This window comes from Necator americanus, chromosome III (assembly GCF_031761385.1).
Source record: "Necator americanus strain Aroian chromosome III, whole genome shotgun sequence".
In the NCBI taxonomy this organism is placed as follows: domain Eukaryota; kingdom Metazoa; phylum Nematoda; class Chromadorea; order Rhabditida; family Ancylostomatidae; genus Necator; species Necator americanus.
In genome coordinates this window covers 33834884-33851954 of record NC_087373.1, presented here as the reverse complement: position 1 = coordinate 33851954, position 17071 = coordinate 33834884, and positions in this window count along the sequence as shown.

Sequence of the window (17071 nt, the reverse complement as noted above, 5' to 3'; positions counted from 1 at the left end):
GTTTGGATCGTTTAAGGTGATCACTCCATGACGCGGCCGATATTGCACAATAATTGCAGTGCAATGAAATGGCGGTGATTTCTAGTTCTCGGCAAATACAGACCATCCAATTGATCAAAGACGAGAATGTTTCCTAAATAAGGCTAGAAAGAGAAGAGGACTTACTAGCTTTTTTAAGCATTATAAACTGCATCGAATAAGTGGCCCGAATGGTGAAATTGGTGAAATTCAGTGGTTTACAAGAAGTTACCTCTATTTTGCACTAATCTACCTGCAGTTTGTTAGGATAAGTCAAAAGTGATGGAAACTTTTGACCTTGTCGATTTAGAAGATGTTGAACATTTTGGAAACTTTCTTATTCTTGAAGAGAAAATTCCCATTATTTCTGGCTATACGTCTGAAGTTTCAGTGCGTTCTAGTGTCTCTAGGTGAAATTTATGCGTCTGCTGCGAAGACAAATCTATTGTAAATGAGTATTTATTTTCTGATATGGTCAGGGCAGACTTAGGAAATCCTGTTGTAAAAACAAAATTACAGGGGCGTAATTGGATCAGAGATATTCGCCATCCTAATCTCTGACTTTCTTAAATCGTCCACGCGGACAATGGATACCCTTCTTGAAAAGCTCTGCTGTTAACGGTAACCGTAACTCGAAGAAGTAGGACACACAAATTCGCAACACAGAGTTCTTTCTTGTCGGTCATTGAGTGTCATCGACCGGAAGAAAAGAAGTCTAACAGTATCAAGTGTACAGGAAATGAAACAGGAGTTCCATTCCAAATTCCCGATTTTACATTGACTGACTGTGTAATTGGAAGGATTCAAACCAGACTCACCAAAATTCACTTTAACTGCTGTTTTCATTAACCATTGCAGGTCCCCTCATACTAAATCCACTCAAATCAACTCCAATGTTGTCGTTCCCCGATTTTGATGATGGTATCTTCGCCATCTGCATGGCTCAGCTTCCAACTGTTTTATCTTTAACTTTTTGGTCGATCAGTTCTAAGATATTTTTTACACCCGAAGAAGCAATCAATGGTGATCATTGTCTGCATTGTTCGAAACAACAAGAGACGTCTTTTCAAATAAACACAAATTTTTAACAAAAAAATAAAAAAAAGCATTTGCTTCGAGGAAATGGAAGAAGACAAACAAAGCGACAATTACTATCGTTTTAAACTTTGGCAGTTATTCAAAATGCTTCCAGTGTCTGAGGGCCATGATCCTGGGTTCGTAGAACAAAATCGTCTGGCAGGACATCATTTGTCGGTTAGATTTTGCGTGCTCTGACTAGGGTCTAGGAGAAGAAGATGTCAAAGAAACTCAATCCATTTGGGATCCGCGTTTTATTGCAATTCTTAATCGTTGAGGTTTTGGAACGCGTCTTGACCTTTGAATTGAATGACTTCCGGGGACCAGCCGATGATCAAATTAGTGTTTTTACCCTCCTAGACAGGTCTGGTACCAATTTATCGACACCGCATGGATGCAGCAGAGCGGTTTCGAACCATCGACCATGTGGCTACAACGGACCTCTAACCGACTGCGCCACACCCACCCCAAGGTCTACAAAATCAAAATTAAATCTAAAATTTCTAATAAGAAAGAAATCGGCAAATATTAACTGTCAACAAAAATCCATGAAATTGTTTGTTATATCTCAAGCAATCTAACTAATAAAAGGATCATTATTTGCATTCCTTACTCCTTTCCTTCTCATTTTTCGACTTGTGTATCGACGTTCAGAAAAACACTTTTTTCCTATCGCTCACTATTCGCCTCATTCAATTCGCTGTTTACTATGTAAAATTTTTGAGCTGCTTCAACAAGTTTTTTTCATCACGAAGGCGGGCACAGATGGGTGTAGAAAACGTTGATTTTTGACCAGCTGATACTGCTTAGTTAGGTTTTTGAGCTTATTTTTTTTTATTTTGAATAATTCGCAACATTACCATCCAACAAAACAACATTTGAGCGACTTTTCTCATAGCAGTGCACTATTCGTGTGCCGTGCACAAACTATTCGGGAACCTTTTCTTTTTCTGTGAGGCTCCGCAACCCGGCTATTCTCGAAACTGACACCATTCAACTCGAAACGCTATGATGAACTCAATTTTTTTTTGTAAATTAAATAGTATGATGTTGAAATAGTTGCAGAAATTTAATCGAAACTCCCATCTTCTTTTCTTGCAAGGGAAATTTATAGAAAGACGATGCTATAGGAGAGCAAATAAAACCATTCAGAGGAAAATTCTCGACAAATTGAATTACATTATGTGTTCCAAGAGTCTTCTTAGGTTCTTTCAGTTTGAACTTTGTTCTCGAGATTAACGGAAGCATAAAATAGTGGAGAACTGAAGGGAAAATGGCGAAAGTGGGATTTTTAGAGTTTACGTATTACTTTGATGTACGAAATAAGTTCGCTAAGCACTAAGCACTAAGCCTATAATAAAAATCTCTCAAAATCCCGATATAGTTGTGCTTAGACGCGATTTTATTAGTTGTTTTAATAAATTCTTTCCTTGCAGTAAATGTCGCGAACTGAAAACAAACCACATTTCTACACAGTAATCAAAGTTGTACAAACGAGAAGAAAAAAATGATAAATACCGCAATTTCGTGGCTGACTTCAACAATAGTTTGGCGTTTTGATGAGAAAAAAAAGAATTTGAGTTCTTGAATACTTTAGTTTTTATCTAGAACCTCAAGCTACGTTTAAATAGCAATTATTTCCTTCAGGCGAATTGTTGGCGCCCGATTACCCACTTCTCAACGTAAACCAATTTTTGCATAGATCTCAGGGAGAGGAGCTTGAGCAATATATAAATTGTACTAGGACTTTCATTTTGTATCCGGACAAAGGCAAATAACTGTGGCCGACGGTACCGTACCGTCAATTAAAGTTGGTTGTGGTCCATGTGTGTACACAATATTGTACTAACGTTCATTTTAGTAGAAAATTTCAACGACCCATCTACCATATTAGAATGATGTAAATTTTTGATTAATTGGAATAGCCGGAATTAGCTCCAAGTTCTCTAACGGAAATCCCATTCTCCAGATGCAAACCCCTCGGTACGGATGTTAACGTTGTTATTGATATAACAAAACACACGATCGCCGTACACATAATCGTGGATATCTTCGTGGTGATTAAAGGATAATCCGAGTGATAGATTGTCCTATGACTAGCAAAGATGGATTTAATTTTGCAGAGTAGGCATTTATTGATGAACGATGAAGTATGAAAGGATCTTTGTAGAAAAACACCATGAATTCGTTCGTTGATAAAATTTTTCGATTCGAATTCCAAGATCCGAATAGATGATCCAATCGCAGCGAATAATCTTCGATCCATAAATGAACTCACTAGCTGCTCCATAATAAACAATTTTAGGAATTTTTCCATAAATTTTGCATAAATTATGGACAAACTGCTTCTTCCAGAATTCTAGGACATGAAATTGTTGGCATCTCATTAATTGCAACACACTAAAGCTCACGAATGGTTTTTATTTTTTCGTTCACTAAAGCGTCAGCGTCTCTCTCTCTTTTCAATCCAGAAACTTTAATAACGAAAATTTTTTGAGAATTTTTTCTGTCATTCTGATCAATTCTTGTAGATGTCTTTGTAAATATAAACATCGAAAATCAAAGATTGGAAGGCACCACAGCACCTCCTTAATGTAGAAGTGTGACTCAATATAAAAATTTTCAAAAAAAAAAAAATAAAGAAATAAAAATAAAGAAAAAATGTGGATGAGGTAATGGTAATTTATTCAGCAAATTGCACCAAAATACCAGTCAGTAGTTTTGAAAGAGATAATTTATGTGACTGGAAGGAGCAGGAGAAAATCTCGTGAAATCAAAACGTAAATGATGAAGGAAGATGAGGGGTATTTCTCTAATTACAAAACTGATTTGTGAAGAAATAAATGCTTATTTTATCCGTAGCAAGTCCGAGTAACAAATTAAGAGCCTGACTTTACTCTTTCACATTGTGAAAAGTTATAAGAGAAAAAGCGGTCACTAATGAATTACCGCCATCTTTATCGAATCTTTACTCGTTCGAGTGGTGAAAATAGGATTGAATTTTGGCTCTTTATTCCAGAAAAATCCATCACTATTGTGCATGTTCGACTGTCCTTGAATCTTAGCATGTTGAATACGTAGCTTTTAATTGATTTGCTTTGGCTGTAGCCAAGATTAGCATTGATATTTATTATCAGCTAACGTTTCAGCGTTTTCGCCTTCGTCAGAGCCTAAAAAGTCTAATCCATAGCTTGAGAGTCTATCCTTACAAGTTCCTCGTCACCTTACAGAAAGCATCCAAGGTATTCGACTCAAACTCAAAGAAACTCAAAGAACAACACATCCGTGTACTGCTGGTGTTTGCTAGATTTGGCAACGCAACAGACCACTGGCCATATCTACGAGTGACAAGAGTTCCTTATAGGTGACCTGAGGCTCACCCAGTAGATCAAAACCCGCGCTGGTCTTTATATACTGGTACTGATACGTTTGTGATCGCAATGCACTCATCCTTCCTGTTCATTTTTGGACTTTTGGCGTTGATTCAAAATTCCTCCAGTGTTCTGCGTGCTATGATCTCGGACTCGAACGATAGTAGAGTAACTTTTACCTCTATTTCGGAATTGGGATCCATCAGTATCTTCGCAATATTACACGAAACTCCTTCGCAAATTCAGAATCTACAATTTCTTCCTCACTTCAGCGGATCTATTGTTACATGCATACTTTTCCTTAAAATATGATAGTTTTGTAGAACATCAAAGTTTATAATGATAGTATCTGAGGATAGTGCAGATCCCCATTGTTGCCCTCGTCGCTATTCACATTTTCTATTCCCTGACTATCATGTAGGTCTACTCACTTAATCAATTCTTAAGGAATACGCTATAAATAAAAGAGTATTAGGCGATGCGTTGTTCTGACGTGTAATCTCGTAGAAAGAAAAATTCTGATAGTTATTTCCAGACTTTAGAAGTCAATTAACCGTGGATTTCTAGAGTGCTAACGGTTAAAATAAAGAAGCTGCAACTTGCAAAAAGAGCAATAAAACTAGCCTTCCTCGATTTATTCCTTCAAAATATGCGCAACGCACATACATCAGCACTATTTCATAAGAAAAATTCATTTTTTTTATTATTCTTTGCAATAGATATTTACTTCATCAAACACATGGCTGTGAACTAATAGAACAACCACAATAACAGTTAGCACTAAATGAATATCTAGAAGTCCGCAACATTTTATTCATTACGCAAATCATCAATAGAGCTTACGTTCAGAGTCATTTCTCAAATTTTTGTTTTATTTTCTCACATTCTTCTAGGATATCACAAATTTCTTACAAAATAAAAATAGCTTGCTTTTTTTGTACTACACTGGGATTTATTGAGATGGATATCGATGTAGTATTATGTTGGTGCAAATATAATGCGTGTTTTCAAACATTCACTTCGAAAAGCTACAACTCGCCCCAAAATCACCTTTACCAATCGAAATAAGAACCATTACAATCCACGCGTCTTTGCCAACGAGATCCAAGTTTGTTTATTACCGCTGCTTAAAAATCCGAGCTTTTGGAGTCCATGGACTTCCAGAAGTCGTTTTCGGCATCAACTTGGTTTTGGAAAATCTTACCTCTTAGGCAACTGTCCAGATGTTTAAAAAAAACGGTCGGTCGGTTGGCGAAAGATCTGGCGAATATGGCGGGTAAAGGGCAGTCACCATAATCTTCTACGGGTGAATTTCCAGCTTTGGAAAGTGCCTTGGAATTTCATCCTTGTCCATCTAATGAGGGGAGATGCTCCCTGTTGTCGTAAAGGATACATTTCTCAACGCGTTCTTGTTGTGTAACAGAAGCGCTGAGCAGATCTCAAAACGGCGGTTTCTTTGGTACTCGTTCAGTTCATGCGGGACTAAGTTGTTCAACTTTTTCACCGTTTTTTTTTCCAAAATGGCGGGCGACTTTTGAATGGTCAATACTTAGTTCTTGGGCAACCTCTCATTTTGTTTTAAGTGGATCATCCTCGGTGATTACATTCAGTAGGTGGTGGTCAACTTCAGAAGGGCGGCCGCGAACTTCCAGGCTCATATTGCCACAACGGAACCTTTGGAACGTTATTATCATCTAAGTGTTGGTACTAATCAAATACTGATTCTCATTCAAAATCATTTCAGCGCTAATAACCACAATGAAATGCGCTGCAAAACGCTATACGGCTAATGATTTTAAAGATGAGTGTAACCCAAAAACATTTGTCGTGAAGATAAGGCAACGAAAAACGTGCATTATTTTTGCACCATCCTAATAGCTCGTTGCGTTGCACAAAGATGACCAAGCAGAAGGAAAAATCAGAAAACAGATGAGAGCGAAAGTCATTCACCTTTTCTGCAGACAGACAACGAAGCATGTTAGTATTGATTGAGAAAAGTTATCGTTAATAGGAGTATGTAGCGGATTTCATAGTTGGCAAACAGAAGCAACAATGGAGGATGAGAAAAGTTTGGAGTGACCACAATATTGCCATAAATAATATGACTATAATAAATAATAATAAGTGATGTATTAGCCAACAATGATAAATAAGCTCTGATAAAAAAACATTCGTCAAAGAAAGGAAATAAGCCGAATAAAGTGTTTCAACGAAAACTGTTGGACCGTGAGAACGTTGAATTTTCACAAAAGAAAAAGTGCGTTACAAAAGAACAGTGACCCAACCAAGGACAAATTTCTCCACAAGGTCTTTCGAAGGAAAATTTCAAGCTTTTTGTTTGAACTGCGAACAGTGCAGAAATTTCTGAGCAACTTTCCCACAGGACAAATGGAATTTCATTGCTGGCACCTAAAACAGTAAACCGAAGGGCAACGGAAATACATCGAGAGTATACAGGCGAACTTACCATCGTATATATATCCGCTGATGCTCCTACTTTTGGGCGTAAGGGAACCCTGTCCTTCTACTGACATTCCTCCGATTGAAACTGTAAACATACTGGATATTCATGACGACAGTCTCATCTTCACGGGATTTTCATCAGAACGAAAGCTGTTATTTGCTATTATACGCTTTGAAAATATGTTTAAGAACATATTGTAAACTTGGCCGAACAAAAGCGTCATTTGTTACAGAACAACGTATTGATTGCTCATTGCTTCCTGTATCAATGCAGAGTAACCGATTCCATTGATGAAGTGATCCTTTTTTGTGTTCTCTCCTTTCTTGCCGTAACTCACCTTTCCGAAACGATTGACGATGGTCAAAGATTTCCAACAAACGTTCCTCTGCGCTATTTCAATACATTACATTTCTCCGTTTAGAACTCTTCTCTTTTCTCAACAACGTTCCTTGTGTAGCCTAACAAGCCTAGACCAACCTGAGTAACTTGAGTGGGAGGCAGCATACCATAAATCTGGCGAGGCGAAGGAATTCGAGGGACAATCTAGAGTTAGGGTTCTAGATTGCCGGATCAGGGATGCTTCAGCTCGTTTCTTGCTGATCATACTAAGAGAACTTTTTTAAAGACGGTTTTGATTGCAACGCGCCACTCTTGTGCAAGGGGACCGCATAGAGGAGCGTTCTGATGTGCCTCGTAATAAACAATATGGTTCCCAGTGTGGTGCCGTTACTTACGACGACTAAGGAGAGATGAGCGGAACGAACCTTTGATCCGGCAAACTACAACACCATCACTAGCTTCTCCCATGGAATCCCCACAACACGTCAGATTCGTGGTCTTTAAAAACCCGAACGAATCGGGGAGAAAAAAAAAACAAAGCACGAACAGAGATAAAAAGCACTTTTATCAAAGGAGAAAAATGGTGATTATTAAAAGTTTAGAGTTAAAAAAATCATAACAGAACATACGGCAAATTTCAAGGAAAACTCCATTTAAATTACGTCATGACTGCTCGATGACGTAAACATCAAGCAAATGTAAAAAAGACATTCTTTCAAGCTTCATAACTTTGGGCACAAATTTCTGGGCACGACACAAACAAAATAACACAAAAAAACAAACATAGTAGTATTAAACTCACTTGAATCACCACAACACTGTATTTTCGAATTGATCGAGTGAGTACTGGTAATGGTTTCATTTGTCCCGTCTGCGTAAATTAATAAAAAAAAAAGGGAACTGCTTCATACAAACGGGGAGAATTTATATTAGACCGCAGTTTCACTACATTGGAATAGGCGGTGTTCGATGGGGCCCTTAGGTTCACCAGGATGACAAAGCTAATGTATAGAGGCTAATATTTCCCGAAGATCACCTCACAATCAATTTGATGTCACAAACAGAGTGACGATTTGAGATCAGGAAAAATAAAATAATAATCCAAACAGCTGTTTTAATGTCCTTACTTGGCGGTGGATGAATCTTCACATAGCCTTCTTGCATTGCTGAAAAAATTCAGTGACGACCTCTTCTAACCTCTTTTAACAAATTTCCTTGCTTAAACGGCATAAGCGATCATCGATTGAGGTAAATAAGTTTCAACTTACATCAAAGGGCACGTGTGGTGAAGTCGGTAAGATGTCCAACTGTGACTGCACGGTCGATTGATCGATCGACAGTTCGGGAATCCCCTAGTGCAAACCAAGCCTTTCAATCAGCGAATACGATAAATTAGTACCAGAGTGATCCCGGAAGGACAAAAGCACTAATCTGATAGATCAGCTGACTCCTGCAAATAATTGTACAAGCCTACACCATTTCATAAAACCTTAACGAATCCGGAGTGCAATCGAAGCCGTTAGCGCGGATTCCAAGCGGATTGGTACGCTAGAGACTTTATCTTTTATATCGGACGTAAGGATCGTTCTTTTCGCTGAAATAAGAGAATTACAAAAATCGAAAAAAAACACAATTGTTGAAAAAAAGAAACTTTTCTTACTTCGAGAGATTGCAAAGAATAGAATTCGTGAGATTGCAAAGAAGAAGGATACCTCCGCATTTCGAAAAGCTTTCTCAAAAAAATTTGCCTATTTAAAATTGGGAAGAACCTAACCTTCGGGAAGAATTTGGAGGTTTTCCAGGAATCCCATGCTAAATCCATTGTTCAATTGAATGTCAGCGATGCCTGAATGAATGCATGATTCAAAACTACCGAAGATCCCAGCAGAACTTGTTGCGAACAACAATTATCGAGTGTTACACGAATCTCAGCGAACTCCTCGTTCAATCCACATATAAAGGTACGTGTTATTCAGTAATTGCCGTTCGATAATAGAGCTAAATTGAAAAAAACTTTTAAAAGGTCAAAAAATACATCGAACCTCCGCAACAATCAGAATCCATTTATGTCTTTCTCTCGTTTAACAGGGAGTAGATGTTTTGTCCTCTCTCCCGAAGTCCAACATGCATCGCCTTTGTAATCCACGGATTGTTATCAACACCTCTGCTACAAACATGCGGAAAAAAAATGTTAAGAAAAATAAAAAAGAAGAACAAAAAACACAGTGACAGGGTCCTTCGCGTTATATCTGTCACAAGCAAAAGGTACAAGTACCGAAATAAAAAACCAGTAGTAGATCAAGGTTAATTTATGGATGAAATAGTACTGACAAATCACTTTCCATTATTTTCCATTACATTACGTCTGTTAACTGCTTCTATACACTCATCCTCAATTGAGGTTAAGCAATGCACTTGGGAAAAAGCCGTGCATTTCGACAGAAATTTCCAACATGATTAATCTAAGCTGAGCATATTTGATAATATTTATATTTATATTTAATTATATATTTTATGTTTATATCATATTTATTCGAATTCAAGCTGTTGTAATCATCACAGACTGTAATTTGCCTTCGAGAAAGCTAAAATCCAGAAAAAAAAATTACTAGAAAAAATAGTTGGAATCTGAAGCGGTACGTATTTTCAGTGCATTTTTCTCTTTTTTATTATGTTGAAGAAGAAACTATTACTGCATTCAATAATGATCAGCCGGAGTTTTCATCGATTGAAACCTATTATTTTAAGAGATTAAGAAGTTCAGGTACCGAATTTTTTTCGGAGTTACCACGAAACATTCTGATCAGTGTAGAAATCCGAAATAATCTCCGAATCTTTGATATCTTATCGCCGATTTTTTTCCAACGATGTATCAACAAGTCGAGTCGAGTCGGGTTTTTTTTTGCTGTTCGTTTCCGGGACGTCTTTTTCCCCTCTCTCTCTGTTACTTTTTTCCACTTTCTTTGCTCAAGCGAGAATTTCCATGATTTCCAATGTCAAATATAACCATTTTAAATGAAAATTTTAACTGACTTAAGAAAAACTTTCCCTAGCACCCGTTTCAAAGGAAATTTCAAACACGAGTTGTTAAGTGATTTCATTGACTGACTGACCTTTTCGGTCATTCGTCTTTTTCAGTGTGAAATGAACGACGACTCTATTCAGAATTCAGGTGATTATATCCTTTTGCAACTTAGATAAAGAAAATTAGAAGCCTACCTTTCAATCGAATTTAATTAATTAAATTATTTAATTACTTTTCAATCAATTCCATTTAACTAAATAGCGTCTACGCTTGGTGTTCTCCATAGATTGAAGAAACTTAACAGTAACTGTTGACTTATTGATCACTACTGATTCGAGTGTCTAATTCAAATAAAAAGACCCATTCGAGATATCACGCGAATTCCCACTCGCAATCAAGAAGCATTTTTTCCTAAGATTTGCCATAGGATCTTATTTGCAAATCCGAAATACTTCCAGAGCTCTCTAAGCCTTTTAAGCCTAACATTTCGGAACTCTGGGTCAAGATTTTGGCTTTGATTTCAACATTTCCCCCATAGTGCTTTTATGTCCTACGAAAGCTAAAAATGCCGGTTTTTTTTTTCGACAGATGATTTATTCCTGCCATTTGCGCGCTCATTAATATGAATACAGAACGGTCGCGCTGTTCCGCCGACATATTCGTCGCCACGGATGCTGCAAGAAATAGGTAATGTACCCTAGATCTCTTTCACTGTCCTGGTGAACCTATCAGAGAAATGATAAGGTTTTCTGTTTCGGGAAATCGTGTCAAGATCCTGAACAAGCGATCCTGAACCGGTAGTTAGTTCTTCAAATTCTTCGCTGATACTTCTACAACCGAAACAGAGCTTGTCTAAGCCTGCTCCGCTCAGGCATCGTCTAATGACAGTGCCCACTTCACCGGCGATGGAAGGGAAACAGTAAGGTATCCCGTCTGTGCTGGTGGTTTCCTCTTGTCATATTCTTCCAGACGTTTAGCCGATAGAGTCAATTTTAAACAAATTCATAAACAACTCGCCAAATATCAACACATAATCTTGTCATGACGAAGTCAAACATTCCTAAATCCAAGAAATACTCATTTATTATATTATATTACATCATTATTATATTATATTTATTTGAATACTCATCTCATTTCCTTAATCTCACAAATTACCATTTTCTATGTCTAATTTAATCGCAAGTTCAATCAAATGCATTGCTGACAAGAAAGGCACAATATCAAATTCCATTACGTTAAGAAAAAAGTTCTTTCCTGAAAACTATGAAAGTACAGGAACCTCTTTCATGCTCCTTAGTACATTCATTAGAAAATTACGACAGAGGTCACGACCGAGGTCTTTATTAGTTTACAAAACAAAATTGCAACGCTCTTGTGAACTTTAAAATATGAACCTTCCAAAAAAACTAATATTTATTTTCTGGAAACTATTATTTTATTATTATTACTATTAATATTATTATTGTATTTTACTTTTGAAAGCTACTAAACTATATTTATTTTAAGGACTATCGGTTCCTGATTTGGTCGAAATGGAAAGACATGGTGATCACTCGAAATACTTGGATAGTCAGAGTGACTCTGTAGATTACTCGTGTAGTTGTTTTCGAAGCAGAAGTCATAACATTTTTATCATAAGGGGAACAAAAAATTGTTCGATATGAACGTTCCAAAAAATTTTTTTCCAGACTTATAGGTCATGCAGATAGTTGGTGTGAAATGTCTTCCACTAAAAAAAAAACAAGGTACCCGTCATATCTGAAAAATGGTGGCGCCTTGTCAAAAACTTATTATAATTCTAAAACGCGACATAGAAAGGCCTAAAATAGGCCGACAGAAGATTAGTAATTGCAGGGAAACACTTGAAAAATTCCCAGTATTCCATTTTCAATTGGTTAAACCTCTTACCAAGTACTGTGCACACAAAAAGAATAACTATCGAATTTTAAGAAGACGGTGTGAAACGATTATGCTAATTTGAAAGATTAACCACTAATCAAAGTTTATGGTTATCGAATAAGCTTCAAAAGAGCTCAATTTAACCCTAAATATTTGGTGGGTGTGTTTGGACCTAAAAGAAATCGATATCATAGAACCACTTACTATGGAACGAACAGCATTGGCAGTTTGGAAGGAGAAGCGCTTGGAGTTGAAGAATCGAATGAAGAGGCAAAAACGACGTTTGTCGCCGCCCTCACATATTTCCATGATTATTATTGTTATTCTCGTGCATCATTGAATATTTAGATGCTTAAGAGTAATTTGCTTATAAAGTAGCATCCTGAAATACTAGACAGTTTTCAAACTGACGAGCCTTTGAAGATGTAATTTAAATTTAACCGCTTTAATGAAATTTCAGCTTACTTTTGATCTTTTCCGTCAAATTCATATCCAGTTTGCCAACCAAGCGCAGTCTTTTGCCATTTTGCGAATGGACGATTTTTTTTCTCAGTAGTACAGGATAGATAAAATCGACCATTAGTGGGATTTCTTCCGTTAGTGGATGTATACATGAGTGATATGCTGTTGAATTACATGCAGAAAATCTTTCCATCAAAGAAAAAGTAAGAAAAAAAAAGAAAAGTCATATTCAAGAAATAATCAGCACTTTCATAATTTCATAATTTCCACATTTTCGTCTTGTTCAGCGCTTGTTACTCGTACTCGTCCAGTTCCTCTTCAGTATCGTGCTCTATAATAACCTGTCATGTACGTATGTATTGTAGGATCAAAAGGACATGAACACCTGTAAGTGACTGCACCCGAGCGGGCGGTGGAGCCAGCGGCTGGAATCGAAGTGGGACCAGATCTCGCCACTAGATTCTAACCGCTACGTTCCACCGCATCGCTTCGAGCGCAACCGCTTACGCACTGCATCCTTTTGACTATATATATGTATGTATGTGCGAAACGAAATCCCAGAAAGCAGAGGTCTGATGGCGTCGAATTGCTGCGCTGCCGCAAGAAAACGAGAAAATGGAGGAGAACGGGTCCCACAGCGTTGAGTTTGTATGCTAGCACCAGAAAGCACTTAGGAGTGCATGGAACTGGTGCGACGGTGCAAAAATCAGCCGAAGCGGATTTCCCTTAAACTAAACGAGATGTTGTAAACTGTAAAATGGGAGTGACAATTACATGTGTTGCCTTTGATCTCTATGGTCTCCCCCCACCCCCAGCATCAGAAAACACTAAGGAGTGCTACACCGTATGGAACTGGTGTCTGAGGGTGTCTTTCCCCCTGCACGTTTGAATCATAAGATTAATTCTTTAATAGGAAGGTAGCAACGCAGACGGCTGATTAAATGGTAGCTGACAGTTTATATGATCTTACCTTATCACTATACCTTGTCTTTATCAAAATGATACTGATATATGATAAGATATCATATAATTTCGTGTAAAAAATCATTCTGTGCCAATTATTACAGGAAGAAGGGGAAAAAACTCATAATTCCCATCACTGTTTTCAAAGTGCAGCAGTATCGAGGTAATAACATAGGTCTGAAATGAGGTGTGTATATTCTCCAAATCTAGTGCTGATGCTTTAGAAGGAAAACTGTGGAATCTTCCATTAATGATTAAACTTCTAAAAAAGTTAGGGAAGAGATAATTTTATTTCTTTGCCTGGCGAAAGTTTGCGGAAAGAACCACTTTTTTTAATTTTATTGATCAATGAAGGGAAGCAAGGCAAGCCCATGAGAACTCTTGGTAATCGTATCAGACATTGATCCGTTAGCGAGAACTACAGTAGCGGCCAAAAATCAATTAACAAACGGATTTTCGATGTTTTGTTTGTTTGTCGATGTTTTTGTCGCGTTCAGGTTAAATGAGGATCTAAAAAATTATCGATTATTCGACTTTATTGAAACAAGCGAAAAATCACGTAGTCAGTTTATTTGAACAAAAAACTTGATAACAACTTTCAATAACCAAAATATCGTAACAACAACAAAATAACAACCCCAGTACTCCGTTGCAAAACCTTTAGCATCAATAACAGCCTGGCATCTTCGTGGCAGCGAGTCCAACAAATTGTCAAGACAAGACTGTGGGATAGCCTTTCAGGCTTCTTCGAATTGAGCAAATTTTTGGGCAGAATTTCTTGCTTTTTTCCCTTTCTAATACCAAATGACACCTCTGGTACAAGTCTGGAGACGATTCAGCGATTTTTAGAGGGGAAAACCTCGAAAAACCGTTTGTCAATTGATTTTTGGCAGCTGCTGTAACTGCATGACCATATTGACGAACTTTTTTTTGCACATACAAATTCGTAGTACAACTTCAATGACATGACAGTTATAAGTTATTCAAGTTGTGTTTTTGCAGTGAAAAAATCAGTGTGCGGCCTCACATGTGTGGGTTCACTCTCAGCATTCAAATCTCACTTCAAGCTAACGGAACATTTTGCGCTACCAATACGTTGCAGTTACAGCTTAATATCGTTCCGAGAACTCCCAGAAATATTGTAAAATTGTGATCAGAGTTGACGAGTGCGCTACAAGCGAATAGTTAGGATTTTGGGTCCCTTCCCCTTTAATGTGGGACGCTGCATCGAATCCCAGTTATATTTTTTTAAAAAAAAAAAGTACTAAGCCGCATCTAACGTGCAGCACTATTACTGTAAAATTTCTTTGTGAAACGTTTTAGTTGCAACCTAATCAATCCAGATGTTAATATGTAATTAAGAATTGATGAATTAATTGTAAGATGTAGTTAATCTTAGGAAAAAATGTGCAATGTTGCAATTAAGTTTTATATATATATATATATATATATATATATTAGTTTGTCGCAAAACTCGGCACAGTTCTGGTGCGGTGGACGGCAGCACAATTTTTAGAAGATCCAGACTGATTCTTATTCCTCTTATTCAATTCCGTTTGACAGCTATGACTTACAGCTCCACTCTTACAACAAATTTAAGAGTTCCCTTGTTTTGAAAGAATTTCAGAAATTTTGGGACGTAGTATTTTAGAAAATGTACATTTCCACTATATTTTAGGTTTTTTCGTTCAGTTCCGTGAGAAACGCCGCTACCTTATGGAAAGTTTACGGTGACATTGTTCTAAGAGAATGGCAGTGCCGGGAACCCTCGTAACGGTGACTTTTGTTTTGCTTAATTTTACTTTAGTTGATGGATTCCTAGATTTTAAACGTGTCGTGGTTTTCAGACTTCTGCCACTGCCAGATAATAAGGAGTTATGTTCCAGTACGACCGTGACTACACACAAACTTGCTTATTCGTCAGAAATTATCGGCGATTGGCCGCGATATGTTGCCATACATACCATATTCGCCTGGATTTGTACCATCAGAGTTTTAGCATATTTTGCATGAATCATGGCCTCTTCAAAACGTTTCGCGAGGTATGTGGTTTGATATGACCGTTGATCGGCAAATCTCCTTCAATTATTCGTCGGTGAAGGCAGATCTTTGTAAACGAGAAGTTACAAAACCAACTCAACAATGCCAATATCTCATTGATTGATCTTTACTTTTTCTCTAAACAAATTGTTTTGGAAAACATTGGAAATAACTCATAATTTCTCCGATAACCCACTCTAAACACCGAAATTTAGAATACCGTATCAATGTATGCGTGTGACCTATTCATAGTAGAGTCAAAAGGATATGAAGCGTGGTGCAGTTGCGTAAGAGGTTGTGCTCGAAGCGTGCAGAGGAGCGTAGCGGTTAAGATCGAGTGAGGACCCTTTCAACCACCGTTCCTTGCTGGAGTTCTCAGTGTTTCCAGCTCGATTCCAACTGCTATCTCCAAGGCTCCGCTTCCGCGTACGCAACTGCACCAAGCTTCATTTTGTTTTGACCCGACTATAGTTGACTGAATCGGAATCCCGATGTTATCACCTAACGCCATTGTTCGCATCGTCACTGTCGTTCTTGAGCAAATCTCTGCCAAACCTTTTCTATCTTCAGCAAGAGCTTGCACAAAATCGATCCAGTCGTTGCTACTCCATATCCTGCAAAACGTGACGTCGCGCCTGAACTGCCTATCAATGCTGAGTGTCCTCAGGTCTTCTTTTACCAACTCCGTAGAGAACTTTCGTTTTTAGCCAGTTTTTGAACCCGACAGACTCTTCCGAACACGCTGAACAAGGCGGTCTGCTGGTCTTCTCAAAAGATGGCCAAAAGAGCGAAGACGCTTTTCTGCGGCCACATTTGATGCTGGTGCAAGACTTTGGTACCGCTCACCCCGGTACACAACGTCGACTTCAGCAAAAAGTCTACATTTTGCCATACCTTAAGCCAAAATTAGCCAAGAAACCTTTTAGACAGCTTCCTTTTTTCAAGCTTCTTCGCTGCAAACGTTGCTGTCTCTGCTCCATACATCCTGATAGGACGGATAGCGGACATTTACACTCACAGCTTGACATTGTGGATTATGGGAGTTGATAATAAAGTCTTGGTCAAGGAGTTGAATGCTGTACAGACCTCGGCGCATCTCTTCTGTATATCACGCTCGTTGCTGCCGTTGTTCATCAACATACACCAACAACCCTGGTGATAGAACTCATCAACGAGTTCGATCGGTCGCCTATCCAACCTGATTCCCCTTTTAAGTCTCGGGGAGACCCATTTGCTTGCATTTATCAGGGCGCAGACATTTTCCACAGGCAGCTAGTTTCGACTGCAGCTAATTTCAACTCAAGGTTGATAGCATGCTCAAGTTTCGTAGTGCCTTCTGCACACATAACAACATCAGCAGCGTATTAACATTAGCAGCATCAGATTGGTCACGGAGCACTCTTATGATGC